Raw genomic sequence first — 7,055 nt, forward strand, 5'->3', positions numbered from 1 at the left:
TGGACATTATAATGACCCATGTTTGTAGTCCTGGACCTCCTGAACATGTTGATGTATATTTGGGAGTAAACAGAGGGTCCAAATCAGCAGAAAGGTGAAAGGAAGGAGGAGTTCTGGAAACTCCCTGAATTATCTTGGGGCTGTTACATATGAAGTTTAATATATGTTAACAACTAGCCTTTGTTGTCCACTTCCCCTCTATGATCTATATCTTCCTGGTATGATAGTGTCCTGTCCATCATCACAAAAAGCAAGTCCTGTTCCCTGGGCAGGAGGACTGTGTTGAGATATACTCTGGACAAGATGACCATGTAGAGAAATGGAATACTTTATATTGTGCCGCAGAAAATGCTTTAACAATAACCATTGTATCTCTCACACGCACACAAACACGCACACAAGTATGCACACATGTTTGAAAACTTGTTCCATTTTTTGTATTAGCATAGCCACAACTACCCGTGTCATTTTGCTGATACTTCCCTAGAGTTAATACCTACAGCTGTCACACAGACAGAGACACACAGATGACTCAGAGACAGAGATATCACTAGAAGCAGAGACTTAACGTATAGAGGGCCTGCAGTTGACCTACAACGCCACCAGGCGGCCATGTTGGAAGACCACCACATGAATTCTAGAACAAGAGACTTAATGTACAGTAGACCATCGGCGGAAATCCCAGGGGGACGGGCATATAACCGTCACCAGTCTTCATTTTCGCTGCATTAACTTACAGATCACTCTCTATGTTAGCTAGCGGTTAACTTATGTTTGCTAGCTAGCTACAGTAACATCAACCAGTTTTTGCAGCTATTTGAATTTGAGTCAATGAGAGAAGCTAGCAATGTAATGTAGTGTTCCTTAGCTGGCAAGGTAACAGAGGGTTCGTGTCCTGAAAGGCCCTCAATGCACGTAACTAACGTGAGGGTGATCCAGTCAATCGCATCATAGCGATGTTTTATGTTGGCAGGGTTCACACACACAATAGCTACATTTGCAGAGCTAGCGTGCAAACATTAGCTAACAAGCTAGCTAGTACCTTTTCCATGTATGTGGCGTCGTCAAAGGTGGATCTTTGCTATCGTCAGTTTATTCCAGGATCAGCATGCAGCTGTAGTGCTTCGAAGTCCCTGTGATAAGGTTAGCGATAAACTGAACAGAACTACACTCTCTTCTACCATTGTATTAAATATATTTAATGGTCTCGTTGTAAAATCTAAATTGTTACTGGGGGACTTTGAAGCACATGTGTGCCGATTTTGGAGTAAACTGACGATAGCAAAGATTATAGCAAACACCACAGAAACAGAATTGGTGCTCGCTAGCTCTGCAAATTCAGCTATTGTTGGAAGCCAGCCAATATAAAACATAAACTATATTAAAATTACAAAAGGTTGCAGCATACGTTGTGTAAATGGTGAACTCATACAGCTGTCAACCCTTGTCACTGCAATCCGTTTCACATTTGCTAGCAGACTAGCTAGCTTCCTTTTAGATCGAACCCATCTAGAATGATAAAAGCCCATCTAGAATGATAGATGGTAGAAGAACATCTAGAATGATGGAAGATGATAGAAGCCCATCTCCTACTGTAAATAACCTGCACACTGTGCGTGTGTAGCCAGCCAGCCAGGTAGAAAAATGGCAGAAAAAAGACGGACATCAAGAGTATTTTTCAGAACCAAACCGCAAAGTAAGAACCCCCTACTAGCCTAATATCTCAAAAACGTGTTGATAAAATGTTCATAAGAAAGAAGTGAAATGATAATGGAAATGTTTCACAATGATGTCATTAGGCAGAGCAGGCAACAGATGGCACACAGACAGCAGAGCTGGGGACAGATGGGCAGGGACAGACTGGCAGAGACAGGGAGTCTCAGGTAAGTTTGTTGAATCTTTGTTTGGCAACATTATGAAAGGTTCTCTCTTTTTATTAAGACTTGTAAAATTGGGACATAATTGGAAAATGCCATGGATACCCCCACTCTCAACTTAAACTGGTGACTGAACTAAGATTTGTTAAAGGCAATGGTATTGCTGTTGTGATTAATTGTGTAGTTTTGGGTACCAGTAGTTAGGAGTATGGCACCTTATTTATTTTCCAGGAGACAGACTGTGAGGCAGTGAGGGTGGTGAAAGGGAAAGAGCCACGGAGAGAGACTTCAGAGGACAGTGTCACAGCCACGGCAGGACCARGTGTCACCCTTGTTGCCAGCAGCACCAGTATAGGGGACAGTGGCACAGCATTGTCCAGTTACCWCAGTGATGGCACAAAACCATATCAGCCACACGCACAATTTATAGATCCGCAAACTCTTGCCTACAGAGTGTTGAGGTTTCAAGAGAGATGGTTTTGCGGTTTCCCCTGGCTACAATATAATCCATCAATGAAAGGAGTGTTGTGTTTTCACTGTAGCCAAGGGTTTTTAAGCCAGCCATCTTTTTGCCAAAGAGCGGATGTTGCCTTCATTAGTGCAGGATTTAGGAACTGGTGGAAAAGCCATTGAAAAATTCACAAAAACTGCCAAACCCACCGCCACTTTGTAGATGTCACAGCACACCATCTAAATCCAATCAGTGCCCAGTTATCCAGCGCGTGGGGTAAACAGCAGAAATGATGAAAGCTACCTTGCACTGTATGAGAAAGCAACACCATTGATTGAATCCATTGAGACACACTCAAGACGATTTGCTGGCAAAGCAGTGGATCACTATAGGGCAGAATGTTTTAAAGTGTTGGATGGTGTGGAGGTTCAGTTTGGCGACCGTTTTGACCAGGACAGTCTAAACGTCCTGCAAAAGTTGGAAAGAGCGCTTCTCATGGGGGAGTTGGATGAGTCTCTACATCAGTACCCTAAGCTGAACATAGATTCTCTTTCAGTGCAGATCCCTCTCTTTTGCAACAAATACCCCTGTAGCAGCAGTGGAGAGTCAGCAGACGTCCTCGGGAGGCTTCCAGTGGAGGTGTGTGGGTTGGTTGACCAAGTTGAGGTGCTGATCAGAATTTTGTTTGTGGTTCCAGTGTCTTCATGTGAGGCTGAGAGGAGTTTCAGTGCACTTCGCAGGTTAAAGACTTGGCTACGGGCCAGCATGGTCCAAGAGAGACTGAACGGCGTAGTTGTCTGTAATGTACATAAAGACAGGCTGGATAGTCTTGTGGGAAAATATCTGCCAGCAATTTGTTGGATCCTTTGAAACCTACAAACATGTGTTTGTTTATTTTGTTCAGTAGTGTGTATAGCAGTGGTTCTCAACCTTTTTGGGGTACTGGATCCCCTGCATATTTTGAGGCAAGGTGGGTAAGGTTGTGATTACAGCCCAACACCGTGCAGGACATTTGGCATTTGCCAGAGAACACCAAGATTGGCAAATTCGCCACTGGCRCCCTGTGCTCTTCACAGATGAATGCAGGTTCACACTGAGCACATGAGCACATGTGACAGACGTGACAGAGTCTTGGAGCGCCGTGAGAGAACGTTCTGCTGCCTGCAACATCTTCCAGCATGATCCGGTTGGCGGTGGGTCAGTTACTGGTGTGGGTGCATTTCTCTTGGGGGGCCCGCACAGCCCTCCATGTGCTCGCCAGAAGGTAGCCTGACTGCCATTAGGTACCCAGGATGAGATCCTCAGACCCCCTGTGAGACCATATGCTGGTGCGGTTGAGGCCCTGGGTTCCTCCTAATGCAAGATAATGCTAGACCCTCATGTGGCTGGAGTGTGAGCAGTTCCTGCAAGAGGAAGGCATTGATGCTATGGACTGGCCCCCGCCCGTTCCCACATTTACATTTACATTTAAGTCATTTAGCAGACGCTCTATCCAGAGCGACTTTACAATTGGTGCATTCACCTTATGATATCCAGTGGAACAACACCTTTACAATAGTGCCATCTAACTCTTTTAAGGGGGGGGGGGGCGGGGGGTTAGGAGGATTACTTTCTCACTATCCTAGGTATTCCTTAAAGAGGTGGGTTTCAGTGTCTCCGGAAGGTGGTGATCTGACTCCGCTGATCCTGGCGTCGTGAGGAGTTTGTTCCACCCATTGGGTGCCAGAGCAGCGAACAGTTTTTGACTGGGCTGAGCCGGGAACTGTACTTCATCAAGAGGTAGGGAGGCGAGCAAGGCCAGAGTTGGATGAACGCAGTGCCCTTGTTTGGGTGTAGGCCTGATCAGCAGCCTGAAGGTACGGAGGTGCCGTTCCCCTCACAGCTCCGTAGGCAAGCACCATGGTCTTTGTAGCGCGATGCGAGCTTCAAACTGGAGCCAGTGGACGAAAGCGTGAGCGGGGTGACGTGAGAGAACTTGGGAAGGTTGAACACCAGACGCGGCTGCCGCGTTCTGGATGAGTTGTAGGGGTTTAACTGGCACAGGCAGGGAGCCAGCCAAAGCGACTGCAGTTAATCCAGACGGGGAGATGAAATGCCAGGCACGATCTGATAGACTGCGCCGCTTCCTGGTGAGGCAGGGTCGTACTCTGCGAATGTTGTACGAGCATGAACCTACAGGAACGGGTCACCGCCTTGATGTTAGTGAGACGACAGGGGTGTTGTCCAGGATCACGCCAAGGTCTTAGCACTCTGGGAGGAGCAACACAATGGAGTTGGTCAACCGTGATGGCGAGATCATGGCAACGGGCAGTCTTTCCCCGGGAGGAGAGCAGCTCCTCGTCTTGCCGAGGTTCAGCTTAGGTGGTGATTCCGTCATCCACACTGATATGTCTGCCAGACATGCAGAGATGCGATTCGCCACCTGGTATCAGAAGGGGGAAAGGAGAAGATTAATTGTGTGTCGTCTGCATAGCAATGATAGGAGAGACATGTGAGGATATGACAGAGCCAAGTGACTTGGTGTATAGCGAGAATAGGAGGAGGCCTAGAACAGAGCCCTGGGGGACACCAGTGGTGAGAGCACGTGGTGCGGAGACAGATTCTTCGCCACGCCACCGGTAGGAGCGACCTGTCAGGTAGGACGCAATCCAAGCGTGAGGCGCGCCAGAGATGCCCAACTCGGAGAGGGTGAGAGGGGATCTGATGTGTTCACAGTATCAAAGGCAGCCCGATAGGTCTAAGGCATGGAACAGGAGAGAGAGTTAGCTTTAGCAGTGCGGGAGCGCCTCCTGACAAGAAAGGAGGCAGCTCTCAGTTGAATGACTAGTCTTGAAACCTGACTGATTTGGACCAAGAAGGTCATTCTGAGAGAGATAGCATGGAGAGCTGCCCAAGGACGGCACGTTCAAGAGTTTTTGGAGAGAAAGGAAAAGGGACTGTCTGTAGTTGTTGACATCGGAGGATCGAGTGTAGGTTTTTCAGAAGGGGTGCAACTCTCGCTCTCTTGAAGACGGAAGGGACGTAGCAGCGGTCAAGGATGAGTTGATGAGCGAGTGGGGGTAAGGAGAAGGTCTCCGGAAATGGTCTGAGGAAGGAGGAGGGGATAGGGTCAAGCGGGCAGGTTTGTTGGGCGGCCGCCGTCACAAGCGCGAGATTTCATCTTGGAGAGAGAGGGAGAAAGGGTCAAAGCACAGGGTTAGGGCAGTGTGAGCAGAACCAGCGTGTCGTTTGACTTGCAAACGAGGATCGGATGTCGTCGACCTTCTTTTCAAAATTGGTTGACGAAGTCATCCGCAGAGAGGGAGCGAGGGGGGGGGGGGAGGATTCAGTGAGGGGACGGAGAACGGTTGCAAAAAGCTTCCTAGGGTTAGAGGCATATGCTTGGAATTTAGAGTGGTAGAAAGTGGCTTATCAGCAGAGACAGAAGATGAGAATGTAAGAGAGGGGGGAGTGAAAGGATGCCAGGTCCGCAGGAGGGCGAGTTTCTCTCATTTCCGCTCGGCTTTGCCCCGGACGCCTGTTCGTGAGCTCGCAATGAGTCGTCGAGCCACGGAGAGGAGGGGATGACCGAGCCGGCCTGGAGGATAGGGGACATAGAGAGTCAAAGGATGCAGAAAGGGAGAGAGGAGGGTGAGGAGGCAGAAGTCAGCTCGTGGATCGTCTTGACGCAGAGGGAAGAGATGATAGGATGGAAGAGGAGAGAGTAGCGGGGGAGAGAGAGCGAAGGTTGGGACGGCGCAATACCATCCGAGTAGGGGCAGTGTGGGAAGTGTTGGATGAGAGCGAGAGGGAAAAGGATACAAGGTAGTGGTCGGAGACTTGGAGGGGAGTTGCAATGAGATTAGTGGAAGATAAGAAGTGAATAAGGTGTCCATGGTCGGACGTGTGGCACACTCAGCTCTCACCCTGTCCAGGGTGTCCAGCCTCCTCATGCTCAGGTTCTTGTGCCTCCTCCTGATCATTTCCCAACACCTCTTCCCCAGTGGTGGGATTGTCTTCCCTGGGTGCTGAAACCTGGAATAGAATAGAATGAAAATTCTCCATCCTGGATGAAAATGTTTATTTTGGCATCACAATATACATCCACATTTACATCACACACATTGAGAACAGTCAGTCCAGCATTCTACATACATTAACACATAGAACACCAGATACCTGCGGATTTCATCAGCCTCTGTCTGGTGACAGAGGCTGACAGATACTGCTCCAGAGAATGTTCATCCTCGGTGCAAGCAATGTGGGTGGTCCCCTGCGACCACCTTGGGTGACCCGACCGGGGGTCTGCCGAGCTACACCATGAACCTTGGTAGATAAGAAAATTAAACTGTTACWAGCAGATAAAATTCACGTACATGTGGTAATCTCCTAAAAACAAAATATGTCTAAATTTGGCAGCCTGCCAGATAGCCATCCCAGCATGGAACATGTCCCCCTGACTCCCCTGCTTCCTCTTGACAGTCTCCATGCTGTGTTGGGAACGTAGCTAAATAACTTGGCATAATATACACATTCTAGAAAGATAACTCCATCTGAATATGTAGAAACATTTACAATTCATAACTAAGGCATTGAAAGGTGACGATGAAAGGTTTCACAATAACTGAAAGTGTACCCACCTTTGTTGTTATCTGTAATAAAAATGATTTTAATATTGATACATACATTGTAACATTTGACTAAATACTGCCTCTATGTAGGTGTTGTAAGATGAAACACAGCCTACA

Source organism: Salvelinus sp. IW2-2015, unplaced genomic scaffold (genome assembly GCF_002910315.2).
Source record: "Salvelinus sp. IW2-2015 unplaced genomic scaffold, ASM291031v2 Un_scaffold1826, whole genome shotgun sequence".
Taxonomy (NCBI): Eukaryota; Metazoa; Chordata; class Actinopteri; order Salmoniformes; family Salmonidae; genus Salvelinus; species Salvelinus sp. IW2-2015.